The sequence below is a fragment of the Pristiophorus japonicus genome, unplaced genomic scaffold (genome assembly GCF_044704955.1).
Source record: "Pristiophorus japonicus isolate sPriJap1 unplaced genomic scaffold, sPriJap1.hap1 HAP1_SCAFFOLD_182, whole genome shotgun sequence".
Taxonomy (NCBI): domain Eukaryota; kingdom Metazoa; phylum Chordata; class Chondrichthyes; family Pristiophoridae; genus Pristiophorus; species Pristiophorus japonicus.
The window spans coordinates 539,984-559,607 of NW_027251505.1; the positions used below are offsets into that span (position 1 = coordinate 539,984).

Sequence of the window (19,624 nt, forward strand, 5' to 3'; positions counted from 1 at the left end):
GTCCTGATCAATAACTCAGGTATACAGATGCCGGAATATTGTACAGAACAGGCAAGAAATATGTATAATGTATTAAGTAAAGTTGTAATGCAGCAGGCTGCCGATGCCATGGGTGCCAGTAGATTCCGAGGACAGGAGCCAGTTCATTGGACTAAGAGGGAAATAGTTAATGACGTTGTGACCGGTTTTAATGCCGGAACCTCCTTAGTAAACTCACTGGACATACAAAGGCTAAATGAAAGGGTGGAGCAGCTTAAAGGGGTGATGAAGGGATTATTAGAACGGGCAGAGCGGACTCAGGAAGGTCAATCCGAACTTGGAAGAGAGGGTGCCGAAATCCAATTGGATGGCCTCTCGGTCCTGGAAGCTCAGGCAAAAACAATCAATCACCTTTTCGACAGAGAGAGAGAAGATACCGCAAAACTGAGACAGGGACAACTCTGTCACGCTTATGGCCGATGGATGGTCGTACAGATACGCCACAACCCTGATCATATCCAAAGGGGGGAGTTGCCAGACTGGATAGACAGCCCACATCTGGCTCAGTTGGCCAAACTGAAGGGGACACTGGGTAATTGCACTCTGAAGGGACTAACCAGAGTATGCCCAGTGATCCCAAACTGCCGAATGAGCAAAGCTGCCGGAGTGGGAATAGCCGTGATGATACCTGTAGTCACACAAGATTCAGGACCATTTCCCCTTTATCAACTGTGGAATATCTGGATCATACGGGAAAACACCTCCCTCCATTACTAACTGACCGCAGCCCCTGCTCTCCGCAGAGACAACACACTCTATGGGATCTCCCTGACGGGATGCAAGCAGACGGGTGACATTACGGTGTGCCCTCACCCGGTGGGACAGGGAGAACTAGTCGAATGTGGATTTCATCCAACCGATGGATGTGTATTGGAAATAGTACCTGCCCCCACACACCGAGGCCCAAAATCATTAACGCCATCGATCAGCTCCACGATCACCTGCAGGATTATGACGAGCCAGAGCAGGCCCCTATCCCACATTTAGTTGCAGTATTAAGGGGACTAAGACTCAGAGTAGGCCAGTGTGTCAGACTCTACCACCAACTACAGACAAAGATTGAAATACTGGAGAAGGATACTGACCAAGAGTTACAAAACCAGAATTGGTGGAGGAGGGTCTGGGACTGGGGCATGAACGTAAACATCCATCCCTGGATTGGAATAATATGACACATACTGGTAGGGATACAGCTGGTCTTAGCACTAACATGGAGAGTCATGGCCTTTCGATCCTGCAGGCATTATGCACGACAAAGGAGTATCAGAACAAGGGCTCAAGTAAATAAAGTGACTTGTCCAGCAGAGGGACAGGGGAATCTGAACTATATCAATTTGATCTAAGCAACTGGGACTTCTGACACCACGTGGCTGGCCAGCACGTTGTGACAGGAAGTACCGGGTGGTACATAAAAATATAAGTCGAGTAACAAATAATGTTGTCGGTTAAAGGAGACTAGGATTAGTCCATTACCGAAAGGGGGGATTGTTGTAGGGCAAAGGCAAAGGCACCTGCTGAATATATGTCTGCATATATGTATGTGTAAAATGGTAGCCAGATATAAAATGGCTGCCAGGGATTCTGCAAAGCACTAGGGGAATTCAGCTAACAGTTAGCTTGAATACATTTTTGGGTAGCTGATGACACTGCAGTTCCGTGTACAGGAACACTGTCAAGAGCGAGCTCAGCAGAACGTCCTTAATCAACAAACCACAGACAAGATGTCCCAGTAGAATACTGAACAAAGAAATTCCTGTGACTGTATAAGGATAAGGAGGTTAGGTGCAGACAGAACCCAAGGTCAGTAGAGATAAGGGGATCTGGAGAATCTCACGAGGCCATGAATAAGCCCCAGCTAAAACATGAGCTGATCACACAGTCCCCTGGTGCCTGGGGGCCAATTCCATTGTCCCAGTGGAATCGATTTGTAATTTATAGTCGTTATGATTGGATTGTGTCCAGCTGACATGGGCTAAGTAATTGTAATGAACTGTTGTAAAACATATCAATATCGATGAATTTCTTTGTTCGGTGGAGTGGAATGCCTGGAGTTGGACCAGAGGCTCTCTCCCCGCCGGTGTAATAAAGGCCATTTTGGGATTGGAACCGACCCCGAATGTCGAGTGATTCTTCCAGAAAAAGATTTGTGCTAACATAACCCGTGCTGTACCAGCCCTGGGAGAGATTGATGGGAAAGTGTAGAGGGAGCTTTACTCTGTATCTAACCCATGCTGTACCAGCCCTGGGAGAGATTGATGGGACAGTGTAGAGGGAGCTTTACTCTGTATCTAACCCCGTGCTGTACCTGCCCTGGGAGAGATTGATGGGACAGTGTAGAGGGAGCTTTACTCTGTATCTAACCCCGTGCTGTACCTGTCCTGGGAGAGATTGATGGGACAGTGTAGAGGGAGCTTTACTCTGTATCTAACCCCGTGCTGTACCAGCCCTGGGAGAGATTGATGGGACAGTGTCGAGGAAGCTTTAGTCTGTACCTGCCCTCTGAGTCTTTGATGAGACAATGTCGAAGGAGCTTTAATCTGTATATAACCCATACTGTACCTGTCCTGGGAGAGATTGATGGGACAGTGTAGAGGGAGCTTTACTCTGTATCTAACCCCGTGCTGTACTTGCCTGGGAGGGTTTGATGTGACAGTGTAGAGGAAGCTTTAGTCTGTACCTGCCCTCTGAGTCTTTGATGAGACAATGCAAAGGGGGCTTTGATCTGTATCTAATCCGTACTGTACCTGCCCTGACGGGTTTGATGGGACAGTATAGTGGGAGCTTTGCTCTGTATCTATCCTGTGCTGTGCCTGCCCTGGGAGGGTTTGATGGGATAGTGTCGAGGGAGATTTAAACACGTGCTGCACTGTAATGTATATATGCCCGGGTTTACCTGCCACCAGGGGGACCGACCGTCGAAAATCATTGGGCCACAGGCACACACATGCAACTCTTGTATATAAAGAAACCCTCCATGTTTAATCCTTTGTTCGAGAGCTAGAAAAGTACGGTCAGGATGCACCTGACTGAGTTCACGGTAGTAAACCTGCTGAGTTATTGCATATGCAACATGCACCTGCCCTGGAAGAGTTTGATGGGGCTGTGTCGCGGGAGATTTATGTTGTATCTAATTTGTGCTGTACATGCCCTGAGAGTTTGATGGGACATTGTAGAAGGAGCTTTCCTCTGTATCTAACCCCGTGGTGCATCTGCCCAAGGAGCGTTTGATGGGACAGTTTAGAAGAATCTTTACTCTGTATTTAGCCCATGCTGTACCTGCCCTTGGAGAGTTTCATGGCACAGTGTTGAGGGAGCTTTACTGTGTATCTAACCCGTTCTGTACCAGCCCTGGGAGTGTTGATGGGTCAGTGCAGAGGGAGCATTACTCTGTATCTAACGCGTACTGTACCTGCCCTGGGTGAGCTTGATGGGACAGTGTAGAGTGAGTTTTGCTAAGTATCTAACACGGGCTGTATCTGTCCTGAGAGGGTTTGATGGGATAGTGTCGAGGGAGCATTACTCTGTATCTAACACGTGCTGTACCTGTCCTGGGCGAGTTTGATGGGACAATGTAGAGGAAGCTTTACGCTGTGTCTAACGCGTAATGTACCTGCCCTGGGAGGCTTTGATGTGACTGTGTAGTGGTAGCTTTACTCTTTATTTAACATTATTGTCCTTTTTTATCCACTTGTTTCACACCGAAACAAATCGTAACCGTGATGTGAATTTAACGCCACGTGATTCTTTGAAATCATCTTTAAATTATTGGTGAAAACCACTTCTTATGCCACCGAAAAACAGCTTTGATTCCAGGTCTCGGCGATAAATTTTGTAACACCATTTTTAAATTGAAAACCTAATAAAATTGACGACATGCAGCCAACGTGCAAAAGTAAGAATTATTTTCATCACCGTTAATTAGCCGATAACCTTCTTCAGAATGAAATAAATAATAATATAATTACTGAGCAACAGTGGTATCTTCAATCATTCATTTTCTCTTTACATGTGATGAAGTTTTATCCCTATCTCATTTACACGCTGTATGAGAATGGTTTAAAATTGTAAGTGTTTATGACCCAGTTGTAAAACCATTGATTGTGTGTGTGTCTATTCTTGATAGGAGGAGCACTTGAGACCGAAGTTCCAGTTCTATATATGTATCAATAGAATCAATTTCCACCAGTTTCTTTAAACCCAATAACATAATTTATTTCGAGTGGGCTGGATGGAGGAAAATGATCCATGTAAAAAATTTTTATCGTTTTACTTGAACTGAAAATATTGGAGTGGGAACTAACTGCATAACAGCACTGCTGGCAACATTTGCGGAATAGATTCCTGCAGCCAAAAAGCACAATGACAACCTGGGACTGTGCGGCACCGAATACTCGGGGAAAAACAGTTAAACCCTTCGTTCCTGGGTGGGCTCGATCCACCAACCTTTCGGTTAATAGCCGAACGCGCTAACCCATTGCGCCACAGAGACTGGTGGAACTATACGGTTCAAGGCATCCCAAACCAGGGTGTCAGTCAGTTAAAGCTTCAGTTTGCTCTGACCGTCATGGAACTTGTCCACTCTCAGTGGTACTTTTCACAAATAAATGGAGGGACATTCATTGTGGATGCATGGAAACAGTCTGGTTCCGCACACTGCAGACACTTCCATGTCACCGCCAACCAGCTCTCCCGCAACCGGTGTGATCTACCTTCCAGCCTTCCGGTGCCTTGTCTGTGACAAAGTATTCTGATTGTCCCGAAGCCAGTGTTAGGTTTGAATTCCTTTTCAGCTCCTGACTGCGGATATTCCTGTGATTAAACAGGAACTAAATGCTAACAGGGACAGTTGGATTCACCGTTTCATTGCTTGGTGAAATTTCAAAGATTGAAAGCGACGCACATCAACCCCAAACGTCCCGTGAGATGTAAGCCCAGTTGCTGTTTCAAGCTTGAATGCAGATACAAGCAGAACTTATTCAAAGAAAGTCCAAGTCCCTGAGACGCCTGATTATTTGCACCAAACTCTTTGCAAAGATTTGAGGTTCATGTTTGGTGATCTGGGCACATCGTTTGCCAAACTACAACACTTAAAACATAACTCAACGGCCTTAAAGCGCTTTGGGGTGACATGAGTTCCTGAAAGGCACTGCAGAAATGGAAGTCCTTCTTTGCAAAAGTTCGATGCAATTTCAAAATTTGCGAGCAATATCAGGGCTCCTCTGGGACCCCTCGTAAATTTCAATGAACAACTCCAAAGGGAGAATCATAGCCCGGGACCAACGAGCCAACTGTTTGACAAACGTGAAGATAAGGTGTAACCATGATCAAAGCATTTTTGTGTGTGTCGCTATTCAGAACATAAGAACTTAAGAACGAGGAGCAGGAGTAGGCCATATGGCCCCTCGAGCCTGCTCCACCATTTAACATGATCATGGCTGATCCGATCATGGACTCAAGTCCACATCCCTGCCCGTTCCCCATCAGCCTTATTCCCTTATCAGTTAAGAAGCTATCTCTGTCTTAAATTTATTTAATGTCATGGCTTTCTCAGCTCTCTGAGGCAGTGAGTTTGACAGATTTACAACCCTCTGAGAGAAGAAATTCCTCCTCATCACAGATTTAAATGGGCGGCCCTTTATTCTGAGATTATGCCCCCTAGTTCTATTCTCCCCTACCAGTGGAACCATCCTCTCTGCATCCACCTTATCAAGCTCCCTCATTACCTTATATGTTTCGATAAGATCACCTCTCATTCTTCTGAATTCCAATGAGTAGAGGCCCAACCTACTCAACATTTTCTCATAAGTCAACCACTCATCTCCGGAGTCAACCCAGTGAACCTTCTCTGAACTGCCTTCAATGCAAGTATATCCTTTCGTAAATATTGTAAGTGTTTGTGATCCTCGCTCAATTGCCAGACGGACGGTTTGAATCAACCCCACCTTACAAAAGTTCTAGATCTGGGAATTATTATTCAGAGTGTAAATTAAATGAGTCACAGAAAGGGATGCTTCGGTGATAAATCATAGTATATTTATTTCGTGCAGCATACACTGGCTAAAACATGCACTGCTAAACGAAATGTCTCTGTGGAGAATAAAATCCCGGTTACAAACAACATACATACAGTACAGAAATGAACCTAGTAACACGCAGTAATTCCCTGGTGGATTCTAACCCCACCCCGACCAATGAATTACCCTCCCCAGAATAGCCCTGAAAAGCTTCACTTCTGAGAAAACCCTGAGCCCTTACCCAGCTGGCCTGGGATATCAGGTTACTGGCTTGGGACACTCGCGACCATGTTCACCACCACAAGCAGCCGGTTTCCTTGCTCAGCTCAGCTGTGGGAAGTCACTGCCTGGTCTTCAGTCTCGGTGGCTTCTTCTGCAGTACTGCGGCCCCTTCCTCTGGTACATCGATCGGTGGAGCGAGAGCGAGAGGGAGAGGGGGCTCTCTCTAGACACAAGCTGCAAGCTGCAAGCTCCAAGCTTCACAACAAGCTCCAAGCTAAAAATAAAGTGGAAAGGACCCTGTCTTTCTGGGAGTCTTGCTACCCCTATCTTTCCCGCCAATCTTTAAAACCCCTTTGTTTCTAAGCACGGGTACTTAGTCAGTGATGGGCCATCCCACCCATGCATTGGGCTGATGGCCCTTAGTCTGGGCATCTCTCTGAGTCTTTGTGTTGGGAAAGACCCAGCTCCTCCTTGGCTGGCCAGGCTGGTGGGTTCATTGTTCTGTGTCTCCTTCTGAGATGGAGGTGAGAAGTGCTTTTACAAATTAGAGTGGCTTTGTCAGTAGCCCCCCTTCCTGGCCGACAGCTCTTTTGTCAATGGATGACTGACATGTCTTTTGTCCCAGCTCACTGCCATGCGGTCTCTGGAGTTTTAACAAAACCAGCTTTTTCACATATCTGCGCAGGGTGTCCCCAGCATAGGGAAAATAGCCTCAGAAAAATAAAATCCACAATATATTCTCGACTGAGTCCATTCTTTAAACAGAAACTTTGCGATCTCTTCATTCTGCTCTGCTAATTGTCGATCTTGCCACGTAAAAAGTGCGTTGGCATTGCAATGCATTAATGTAAAATTAATGAAAAGAAAATGCAACGTTTTGTCGAGTGCAAAACATGCATGGCCTGCATTTCAAAAAGCATTGCTTTTATTCATCCTGCGGAATGCATATTGCACAGATAATCTCAGCACACATTGTGCAGGCAAAGGCAGCATTAGACAACAAAGTATTTGTTCTCCGCTGATTTGTAGCAGATAACTGACGGTTGAGCACACAATTTGACAACTAGACTTGTAGATCAAGCATCAATGAAAAAGGCAACAAAACTGCCCACCAGCACCAGGTGTCTTTCACTTGTTTGTCCCAAATTTTCAGCAGCTGGGACAACAAGAAATTAAGTTTTACTGAGATTTGAACTCAAATCACTAGATTTAAAGTCAAGAGGGCTCACCATTACACCATGGAACCAACTATGCCAAAACTTTTCAAACATACTTCGTCACAGACAAGGCACCGGAAGGCTGGAAGTTCGATCACACCGGTTGTGGGAGAGCTGGTTGTTGGTGACATGGAAGTGTCTGCAGTGTGTGGGACCAGACTGCTTCCACACATCCACAATGAATGTCCCACCCTTTACTTAGGAATAGTAGAACTGAGAGTGGATAAGTTCCATCCCGGTCGGAGCAATCTGAAGCTTTAACTGACTGACACCCTGGTTTTGCATGTCTTGCAGTGTGTATCTGTGGCGCAATGGTTTAGCGCATTCGGCTGGTAACTGAAAGGTGGGTAATCCAAACCCATCTCCGGGCGAAGCCTTTTAATGTTTTTCCCCGAGGATTCGGTGCCGCACAGTTCCGGGTTGTCATTGTGCATTTTGGCTGCACGAATATATTCCGCAAACATTGCAAGCTTTGCTGTTATCCAGTGAGTTCCCACTCCAATACTTTTATGAGCATTCAGCAGAAGTAAAATGATAAAAAATTTTTACATGGATCATGTTCCTCCATCCAGTCCAATCAAAATAAATTATGTTATTGAGTTTAAAGGAACTGGTGAAAATTGATTCTATTGATACATATATCGAACTGGAACTTCGGTCTCAAGTGCTCCTCCTATCAAGAATAGACACACACACAATCAATGGTTTTACAACTGAGTCATAAACACTTACAATTTCTCATACAGCATGTAAATGAGATAGGGATAAAAATTCATCACATGTAAAGAGAATATGAATGATTAAAGATACTACTGTCCCTCAGTAGCTATATTATTATTTATTTCATCCTGAAAAAGGTTATCGGTTATTTAACGGTGATTAAATGAATTATTATTTTATGAATTTAAAAAAGCTGTTACAGAAGTTACCGCCCTGACCTGGAATCGAAGCTGTTTTTCGGTGGTATAAGGAGTGGTTTTACCCAATCATTTAAAGGTGATTTCAAAGAATCACGTGGCGTTAAATTCAGATCACGGTTACAATGTGTTTCGGTGTGAAACAAGTGGATGGAAAAGGACAATAATGACACCAAGCATTACGATGCAGCGATGCAGAAATGCAGCGTTCCCTGGTGGTCCAGTGATTAGGATTCGGCGCTCTCACCACCGCGGCCCTGAGTCGATTTCCGGCCAGGGAAATTGCACTTCCATCAAAATTAATACCTTATAAGAAAGAGTTGCATGCATCGAATGTGGTAAAAAAGATTCATTGATTTAAACATCATTAATGAATCCATTGTAGAACTTCAATCATTTATTTTGCCCTGAGTACGTGAGGAACTTTTATCCCGACCTCATTGTATTTTAGGAGCATGGTCCAGCCCCGGTATCTCCACCTGTGAAAGTAGGAAACTGCTGGAAATACACAACAGGACGGGTAGCCTTTGACAAACAATTAAACGCAGGTTACAGACTCTCTTCCTTCCACTGCCCTTTGCGGGACACTTGTTCCCCTTTAATTTTACAGACTTACTGAGTTCACTAACCGCGGGGAGAGAATAGGTGTCTCCGCGGCGCAACTGTGCTAACATGGAAGATAACACGATGGGGATGTGGGGATGTGGGGATGTGGGGTGGGGATCAGTGACATGTTTGTGTAAAGGGCAGCGGAGGAGAAGGATTGACAGCTGTCAGTGAGGGACAGAAGTTGTTTAAGGTGAGCCAACATATTCCCGATCAGCACAGAAGGCATTCACTGGTCAGCTGTCCTCTGCTGTACTTCTGGTCAGAGCGTTTTCCGCAGTGGAGCCGTTATCATATTTGCTTTCCACGCAAAATGATCCCGTGCAGGAAGATTATGTTTAAACTTGCTGTGGATGAACAGCCATGGGCGAGTTTATTCTCCTGTCAAAAGGGCGACAGTGGCTTCTCCCTTATTCTTTAATTGCTCTTTATTTCACTTCACTAAATAGATATATTTGAGTGAGAGAAATTGTTCCAGAGTGTCGCACACTTCATCTTTTCTTCCCCATTAAACACGTAAAATGAGGCCGGGGAATAAATACAGAAAACAAAGCAGAGGGATACAGACAAGAGGAAGAGAGAAGGGGAAATACTGTCCCCACCCAGAACTAATGCAGAAACCCCTCTGCTGCGCTCGGGGTGGCCACCCACAGCCTGGATACACTAACGTCCCAACAGCTCATTGACTGTCCGAGTGGGACTGTGCGGCACTTCAGAAGACAGGACGAAAAAGCAAAGTCACTGATTCAGTCCCATGTGCTTTTCTGACTGACACCGGGGAAACGGTGAGACAGATTTTGGAGCATAGGTCTGGATATTGTGAAACAGCAAAGAAAATGTTAAGTCTGGAATTAAATTATTTAATGCGTATCCTGCTCGTTTAGTGGTTAGGCATTCACAGAGGGAGCCCGAGTTCGGAAAGTAACTTTTTAATTCAAACTTTTTTCAAATAATTACACGCAATTAATTAAACTCTATGGGAGGCGGGGTGATTAAAACATCACCGATCGGAAAGGAATTGTTCGCGGGAAGCCTCCAACCGGAATTTTTGGGCTAATATTTCCACCCGAATTGTTTTGCAGACTTACAGTCAATACTTCAATAAGTGAACTGTAATAATTTCAGGAGCTTTCATCATAGATGATATTTTACACCCTATCTGACTTAACACACTCTGAATTTTTGAAATTGGTTTAAAATGTTCATTGGTCAGAAGACAAGGAACCTGGGGTACTTTTTTCAATTTATTTCGCAGCAATTATATTCTAAGATAATGTTATTGCCCCGGCTCGAACCTGGGACCTTTCGTGTCTGAAACAAACGCAATGACCGCTACATTACAGAAATCACTGCTAAACTTAGTGCCCAGAGAGAAGTGTTAAGCCACAAGGTGTAATTCTGAGTCCCTTTTTGTGAAAAAATCTTTTCACAAACATTTCTCTCACCGAAGCTGCACAAGAAAAAAATGTTCTTTTCAAAGTCGTCAAACGCCCAAATTAATGCACCCCCCGTATCTTCTGGATCAGAAAGCTCGAGTTGTGCCGACTCAATCCATAAATCTGACTTTACTCACCCTGTATTTTAGGAGATTGGTTTAAAATGTTCATTGCTCATAAGACACGGAACCTGGGGCTACTTTTGTTCAATGTATTTCACAGCAAATATATTCTAAAATAAAGCACGCGCCAAGGCTCAAACCAGGGACATTTCATGTGGGAGGTGAACATGATAACGGCTACACTACGTAAACCTTTCCTTAACCCAGCCCACGTTTCGTCATTTGTACCACAATTAAACCCAATGAGATCGTAATAAATGTTCCTCACAGGCTCATGGCAAAATAAATGGTAAAAGATTTACAAAATAATTTATGTATTAATTAATGATGTTCAAGTCAATGATTCTTATTTTTTATACATGATTTGCATATAGATCTGTAAAATAAATGATCTCTTTTTTTTTATAAGGTTTTGAACTAAAAGTACAACTTCCGAGGGTGGGAATTGAACCCAGGACACAACGTTGAGAGCATGGACTCCTGAGCACTCGACAACCAGGGACCGATATATCTTTTTATTGCTGCATCATTATAGTTAATGACATTATTGTCATTTTCAGTTCACTTGATTCACACCGAAACAGATTGTAACTGTTGTGTATGCATGCCTGTTTACTGTGTGATGTCTGTAACACTGCTATGCAACACTGAATGTACTCTTACACTGTACACACCTGACCTACACCAGAGGATGCTGCTGCTTGAGACCGAAAGGTTACCTGAAACCCAGTATATAAAGGAGCTCACAGCTTGGTGTCCTCACTCGAGGAGCTTCAAATAAAGGACTACACGTCTACACAGTTTAAGTATCATACCCTGCCTGGTGGAGTCATTATTAAAGGTGCCGACAGTAAACGTGATCTGAAATTCACGCCACTTGAGATCACATTCAAATAATTCACTGAATCCACCCCTTGTACCACCGCAACACAGGTTCGATTCTTGGTCAGGGAGATAATATTTACAACACAGTTTTCAAACTAATAGCCCTATATAAATGTCAACATGCAACAAATGTGAAAAAATGAGTTCATTTAATCATGTTCAATGAACCGATAACTTTCTTTTGCAGAATTAAAGAAATGATAATCTGGTTACTGAGGGATAGTGGTACATAAGAACATAAGAACAGAAGAATTAGGAACAGGAGTAGGCCATCTAGCCCCTCGAGCCTGCTCCACCATTCAACAAGATCATGGCTGATCTGGCCGTGGACTCAGCTCCACTTATCCGCCCGCTCCTCATAACCCTTAATTCCCTTATTGGTTAAAAATCTATCTATCTGTGACTTGAATACATTCAATGCGCTAGCCTCAACTGCTTCCTTGGGCAGAGAATTCCACAGATTCGCAACCCTCTGGGAGAACGAATTCTTTCTCAACTCGGTTTTAAATTGGCTCCCCCGTATTTTGAGTCTGTGCCCCCTAGTTCTAGTCTCCCCGACCAGTGGAAACAATCTCTCTGCATCTATCTTGATATCCCTTTCAATATTTTAAATGTTTCTACAAAATCCTTCTGAACTCCAACGAGTAAAGACTCAGTCTACTCAATCTATCATCATAAGGGAACCCCCTCATCTCCGGAATCAGCCGAGTGAATCGTCTCGGTACCCCCTCCAAAGCTAGTATATCCTTCCTTAAGTAAGGTGACCAAAACTGCATGCAGTACTCCAGGTGCGGCCTCACCAATAGCCTATACAGTTGCAGCAGGACTTCCCTGCTTTTGTACTCCATGCCTCTTGCAATGAAGGCCAACATTCCATTCGCCTTCCTGATTACCTGTTGCACCTACAAACTAACTTTTTGGGATTCATGCACAAGGACCGCCAGGTCCCTCTGCACCGCAGCATGTTGCAATTTCTCCCCATTCAAATAATATTCCCTTTTATTGTTTTTTTTCCCAAGGTGGATGACCTCACACTTTCCGACATTGTATTCCATCTGCCAAATCTTAGCCCATTCATTTAACCTATCTAAATCTCTTTGCAGCCTCTCTGTGTCCTCTACACAACCTGCTTTCCCAGTAATCTTTGTGTCATCTGCAAATCTTGTTGCACTGCATCTGTCCCCTCTTCCAGGTCATCTGTGTATTTTGTAAACAGTTGTGGTCCCAGCACCGATCCTTGTGGCACACCACTAATCACCGATTTCCAACCTGAAAGGGGCCCAGTTATCCCATCTCTCTGCTTTCTGTTAGCCAGCCAATTCGCTATCTATGCTAATATATTTCCACTGACTCCGCGTACCTTTATCTTCTGCAGTAACCTTTTGTGTGGTACCTTATCGAATGCCTTTTGAAAATCTAAATACACCACATCCATCGGTACACCTCTATCCAACATGCTCGTTGTATCCTCAAAGAATTCCAGTAAATTAGTTAAACATGATTTCCCCTTCATGAATCCATGCTGCGTCTGCTTGATTGCACTATTCCTATCTTGATGTCCCGCTATTTCTTCCTTCATGATAGTTTCAAGCATTTTCCCTACTACAGATTTTAAACTAACCAGCCTATAGTTACCTGCCTTTTGTCTGCCGCCTTTTTTAAACAGAGGCGTTACATTAGCTGCTTTCCAATCCGCTGGTACCTCCCCAGAGTCCAGAGAATTTTGGTAGATTATAACGAATGCATCTGCTATAACTTCCACCATCTCTTTTACTACCCTGGCATTTCATCAGGACCAGGGGACTTGTCTACCATTAGCCTGTCCAGAACTACCCCCCTCGTGATAGTGATTGTTTCAAGGTCCTTTCTTCCCACATTCCTGTGACCAGCAATTTCTGGCATGGTTTCTGTGTCTTCCATTGTGAAGACCGAAGCAAAATAATTGTTTAAGGTCTCAGCCATTTCCACATTTCCCATTATTAAATCCCCCTTCTCATCTTCTAAGGGACCAACATTTACTTTAGTCACTCTTTTCCGTTTTATATATCAGTAAAAGCTTTAACTATTGCTTTTTATGCTTTGCACAAGTTTACCTTCCCATCTATCTTTCCTTTCTTTATTGCTTGCTTTGTCATTCTTTGCTGTCGTTTAAAATTTTCCCATTCTTCTATTTTCCCACTAACCTTGGCCACCTTATATGCATTGGTTTTTAATTTGATACTCTCCTTTATTTCCTTGGTTATCCACGGTGGTTATCCCTTCTCTTACCGCCCTTCTTTTTCACTGGAATATATTTTTGTTGAGCACTGTGAAAGAGCCCCTGAAAAGTCCTCCACTGTTCCTCAATTGTGCCACTGTTTAGTCTGTGTTTCCAGTCGACTTCAGCCAACTCTGCCCTCATCCCACTGTAGTCCCCTTTGTTTAAGCATAGTATGCTCGTTTGAGACACTACTTCCTCACCCTCAATCTGTATGACAAATTCAAGCATATTGTGATCACTCATTCCGAGAGGATCTTTTACGAGCTTCAATCATTAATTTTCTCTTTCCATGTGATGAACTTTTATCCCTATCTCGTTTACACAATGTATTTTGGGAGAATGGTTTAAAATTTTAAGTGCTTATTGTCATGTATTCAACCAACATTGTAACCCATATATAATCTGACCTCAGTTGCACACTGTGAGAAAAAGGACCACGAGGAGGTGAACTTGTGGGAGATACTCCGAACCTGGACCTTCAGGTATAAAAGGGGAAGCTCCACCCACTTTCATCACGTGAGTGCAAAGGAACAAAGGACAGACCACAGACTGACCTACTATCAAGCATGGGCCTCGTGTGCATTTATACTGTACAGTACGGATGTATCAATGGCGACAAGAAATTGGGATTTTAACCACGTGAGCATGGCCGCTAGCAGAATAGACGAGAGATACTGTGTTAAGGAATGGTTGGGACAGAGAATCAACATTGTTGAAGCAGAACACAGTTCTCCAGGCAGACAAGGGCAATCGGGCATGCCCAACCTGTAATCGAACCCAGAGGGGGAGTTCGACAGAGATAATGGCAAGCAGAACGGTGATTCACGCCATTGCAAGGGACAATGTGGCCAGTAATGGGGCCATCAACACTTGTAAATGGCACACTCAAGGATAGTCACAGGTGTTGTCAGGGACGATTGACTAGCAAGGGATCTTTTGTTTCCAACAACAGCTCATGTTGGAAGCATGGAGGCACAAACTCAGCCGGAGTTTGCAGAGATGAGCAAAATGCCGACAGAAATTGCAGAAATGAACGCTGGGGGAAATCGCTGGAAGCTGAAGTTCAGTGAGTTCATGTGGAGCATGTATACAGTTCATACAACAGGACGCCACCGATAATGATGAAAGTGGTCCTCAGTGGCATCCCAGTATCAATGGAGCAAGACACGGGGGCTAGCCAGTCCCTGATGGGTATCAAATAGTTTGAAAAGTTGTGGGCGTCCAAGGCCAGTAGGGCCAAAATTATCACCGATTGACGCACAACTATGGACATACACCAAGGAGATCATTCCGGTGCTTGGCAGCACCACGGTAATCGTGACCCACAAAGATTCGGAGAAAAGGTTGCCACTCTGGGTTGTCCCGGGGGACGGTCCCGCACTACTGGGGAGGAGTTGGCTTGCTGTCGTGAACTGGAAATGGGGCAATGTCAATGCTATTTCCTCTGTGGAGCGAGTATCATGCCCACAGATCCTGCACAGATTTGACTCATTATCTCCACCCGGCATTGGCACTTTCATGGGGGCCAAGGTAGTGATTCACATAAACCCGGAAGCCAGGCCAGGACACCACAAGGCCAGAGCGGTGCCATACGTGATGCTGGAAAAGATAGAAGGTGAATTGAACCGCCTGCTGAGGGAAGGTATCATTTTGCCAATCGAATTCAGTGACTGGGTGAGCCCGATTGTACCGGTGTTCAAAGCGGATGGGTCAGTCAGGATATATGGTGATTACAAGGCCTCCATCAATCGGGTGTCACTCCAAGACCAGTACCCGCTACCGAGAGCGGAGGACCTCTTTGCGATGCTATCCGGTGGCAAACTTTTTTCAAAATTGGACGTGACCTCAGCATACATGACCCAGGAGCTGGCGAGAGAGTTGAAGAAGCTGACCACCATCACGACACACAAGGGGTGTTTGAGTACAACAGATGTCCATTCGGGATTCGCTCAGCCACCGTGATCTTCCAACGAAATATGGAAAGCCTCCTCAAGTCGATTCCAGGGACGGTGGTTTTTCAGGATTACATCCTCATCACGGGTTACGAGACTGAAGAACACCTCCACAACCTGGATGAGGTGCTACGCAGACTTGACCGGGTAGGGCTGCGACAGGGAAAGGCGAAGTGCATCTTCCTAGCTCGAGAGGTAGAATTCCTGGGGATGAGGGTAGTAGTAGAAGGGATGAGCCCTACTGCGTCCAAGACGGAAGCGATCCAGAGAGCACCCAGACCCCGTAACACGACGGAGCTGCGTTTGTTCCTGGGGCTCCCGAACTATTTGGTAACTTTCTTCCCAAATTGAGCACGCTGCTAGAGCCGCTGCACGTGCTCCTAAGCAAAGGTCGCGAATGGATCTGGGGGGACAGCCAGGAAAGGGCTTTTAATAGAGCACACAATTTGTTATGTTCCAACAATCTGTTAACGCGATATGACCCATGTAAGAAACTTGTGTTAACATGCGATGCGTCGTCCTATGGTGTCGGGTGTGTGTTGCAGCATGTCAATGCCAAGGGTCAGTTACAGCCGGTAGCTTATGCCTCCAGAGGTCTGTCCCAGCAGAAAGGGGCTACGGGATCATAGAAAAGGAGGCGCTCGCATGTGTATATTCGGTAAAGAAAATGCACCAGTACCTCTCTGGCAGGAAATTTGAGCTGGAGACAGATCACAAACCCCTAACGTCCCTTTTGGCCGACAACAAGGCCATAAATGCAAACGCATCGGTCCGCATACAGAGGTGGGCACTCACGTTAGCCACCTATGACTACACAATTCGGCACAGACCGGACACTGAAAACTGCGCCGATGCACTCAGCAGGCTCCCACTAGACACCACTGAGGTGGCTACCAAGCATGCCGCTGAGATGGTCATGGCTGTTGAAGCTTTCGCAAGTGAAGGCTCACCTGTGACAGCCGGTCAGATTAAAGTCTGGACAAATAGAGACCCGCTATTGTCTCTAGTCAAGAAATGTGTCCTGAATGGGGACTGGGCAGCCACGTACAGGGCATGCCCTGAGGAATTTAAACCATTTCACAGGGGCAGGGATGAACTCTCGATTCTTTAAACCCAATAACATAATTTATTTCTAATGGGCTGGATGGAACATGATCCATGTAAAAAATTGTTATCGTATTACTTGAACTGAATGCTCATAAAATATCGGAGTGGGAACTAATTGGATAACAGCACTGCTGGCAACATTTGCGGAATAGATTCGTGCAGCCAAAACGCACAATGACAACCTGGGACTGTGCGGCACCGAATACTCGGGGAATAACAGTTAAATACTGCGTCCCTGGGTGGGCTCGAACCACCAACATTTCGGTTAACAGCCGAACGCGCTAACCCATTGCGCCACAGAGACTGATGGAAGTATAAGGTTCCAGGCATCCCAAACCAGGGTGTCAGACAGTTAAAGCTTCAGATTGCTCTGACCGGTATGGAACTTGTCCACTCTCAGTGGTACTTTTCACAAATAAATGGAGGGACATTCATTGTGGATGCGTGGAAACAGTCTGGTCCCGCACACTGCAGACACTTCCATGTCACCGCCAACCAGCTCTCCCGCAACCGGTGTGATCTACCTTCCAGCCTTCCGGTGCCTTGTCTGTGACAAAGTATTCTGATTGTCCCGAAGCCAGTGTTAGGTTTGAATTCCTTTTCAGCTCCTGACTGCGGATATTCCTGTGATTAAACAGAAACTAAATGCTAACAGGGACAGTTGGATTCACCGTTTCTTTGCTTGGTGAAATTTCAAAGAATGAAAGCGACGCACATCAACCCCAAACGTCCCGTGAGATGGAAGCCCAGTTGCTATTTCAAACTTGAATGCAGGTACAAGCAGAACTTATTCAAAGAAAGTCCAAGTCCCTGAGACGCCTGATTATTTGCACCAAACTCTTTGCAAAGAGTTGAGGTTCATGTTTGGTGATCTGGGCACATCTTTCCCCAAACAACAACACTTCAAACATAACTCAATGGCTGTAAAGCGCTTTGGGGCGTCATGAGTTCCTGAAAGGCGCTGCAGATATGCAAGTCCTTCTTTGCAAAAGTTCGATGCAATCTCAAAATATGCGAGCAATATCAGGGCTCCTCTGGGACCCCTCGTAAATTTCAATGAACAACTCCAAAGGGAAATCACAGCCCGGGACCAACGAGCCAACTGTTTTGACAAACGTGAAGATAAGGTGTAACCATGATCAAAGCATTTTTTTGTGTTTCGCTATTCAGAACATAAGAACTTAAGAACTAGGAGCAGGAGTAGGCCATATGGCCCCTCGAGCCTGCTCCACCATTTAATATGATCATGGCTGATCCGATCATGGACTCAAGTCCACATCCCTGCCCGTTCCCCATAAGCCTTATTCCCTTATCAGTTAAGAAGCTATCTCTGTCTTAAATTTATTTAATGTCGTGGCTTTCTCAGCTCTCTGAGGCAGTGAGTTTGACAGATTTACAACCCTCTGAGAGAAGACATTACTCCTCATCACAGATTTAAATGGGCGGCCCCTTATTATGAGATTATGCCCCCTAGTTCTCGTCTTCCCTATCAGTGGAACCATCCTCTCTGCATCCACATTATCAAGCTCCATCATTACCTTATACGTTTCGATAAGATCACCTCTCATTCTTCTGAATTCCAATGAGTAGAGGCCCAACCTACTCAACCTTTTCTCATACGTCGACCGCTCATCTCCAGAGTCAACCCAGTGAACCTTCTCTGAGCTGCCTCCAAAGCAAGTATATCCTTTCGTAAATATTGTAAGTGTTTGTGATCCTCGCCCAATTGCCAGACGGACGGTTTGAATCGCCCCCACCTTACGAAAGTTCTAGATCCGGGAATTATTATTCACAGTGTAAATTAAATGAGTCATGGAAAGGGATGCTTCAGTGATAAATCGTAGTATATTTATTTGGTCTAACATACACTGTCTAAAACATGCACTGCTAAACAAAATCACTGTCTCTGTGGAGAATAAAATCCCGGTTACAAACAATATACATACAGTACAGAAATGAACCTAGTAACACGCAGTAATTCCCTGGTGGATTCTCACCCCACCCCTACCAATGAATTGCCCTCCCCAGAATAGCCCTGAAAAGCTTCACTTCTGAGAAAACCCTGAGCCCTTACCCAGCTGGCCTGGGATATCTGGTTACTGGCTTGGGACACTCGCGGCCATGTTCACCACCACACGCAGCCCGTTTCCTTGCTCAGCTCAGCTGTGGGAAGTCACTGCCTGGTCTTCAGTCTCGGTGGCTTCTTCTGCAGTACTGCGGCCCCTTCCTCTGGTACATTGATCGGTGGAGCGAGAGCGAGAGGGAGAGGGGGCTCTCTCTAGACACAAGCTGCAAGCTGCAAGCTCCAAGCTTCACACCAAGCTCCAAGCTAAAAATAAAGTGGAAAGGACCCTGTCTTTCTGGGCGTCTTGCTACCCCTATCTTTCCCGCCAATCTTTAAAACCAATTTGTTTCTAAGCACGGGTACTTAGTCAGTGATGGGCCATCCCACCCATGCATTGGGCTGATGGCCCTTAGTCTGGGCATCTCTCTGAGCCTTTGTGTTAGGAAAGCCCCAGCTCCTCCTTGGCTGGCCAGGCTGGTGGGTTCATTTATCTGTGTCTCCTTCTGAGATGGAGGTGAGAAGTGCTTTTACAAATTAGAGTGGCTTTGTCAGTGGCCCCCCTTCCTGGCCGACAGCTCTTTTGTCAATGGATGACTGACAGCTCTTTTGTCCCAGCGAACTGCCATGCGGTCTCTGGAGTTTTAACAAAACCAGCTTCTTTACATATCTGCGCAGGGTGTCCCCAGCACAGGGAAAATAGTCTCAGAAAAATAAAATCCACAAAATATTCTCGACTGAGTCCATTCTTTAAACAGAAACTTTGTGATCTCTTCATTCTGCTC

The 19,624-nt window shown here is 45.1% G+C and overlaps 2 non-coding genes across 2 annotated transcripts; both read right to left on the reverse strand.

Annotated features, from left to right (window-relative positions):
• Positions 1-4,454: 4,454 nt before the first annotated feature.
• Positions 4,455-4,528, reverse strand: trnan-auu (transfer RNA asparagine (anticodon AUU)). The gene has a single exon. It is a non-coding gene; the product is annotated as a tRNA-Asn (tRNA).
• Positions 4,529-17,007: 12,479 nt separating this feature from the next.
• trnan-guu (transfer RNA asparagine (anticodon GUU)) lies at positions 17,008-17,081 on the reverse strand. Its single transcript has one exon. It is a non-coding gene; the product is annotated as a tRNA-Asn (tRNA).
• Between the last annotated feature and the right edge of the window lie 2,543 nt (positions 17,082-19,624).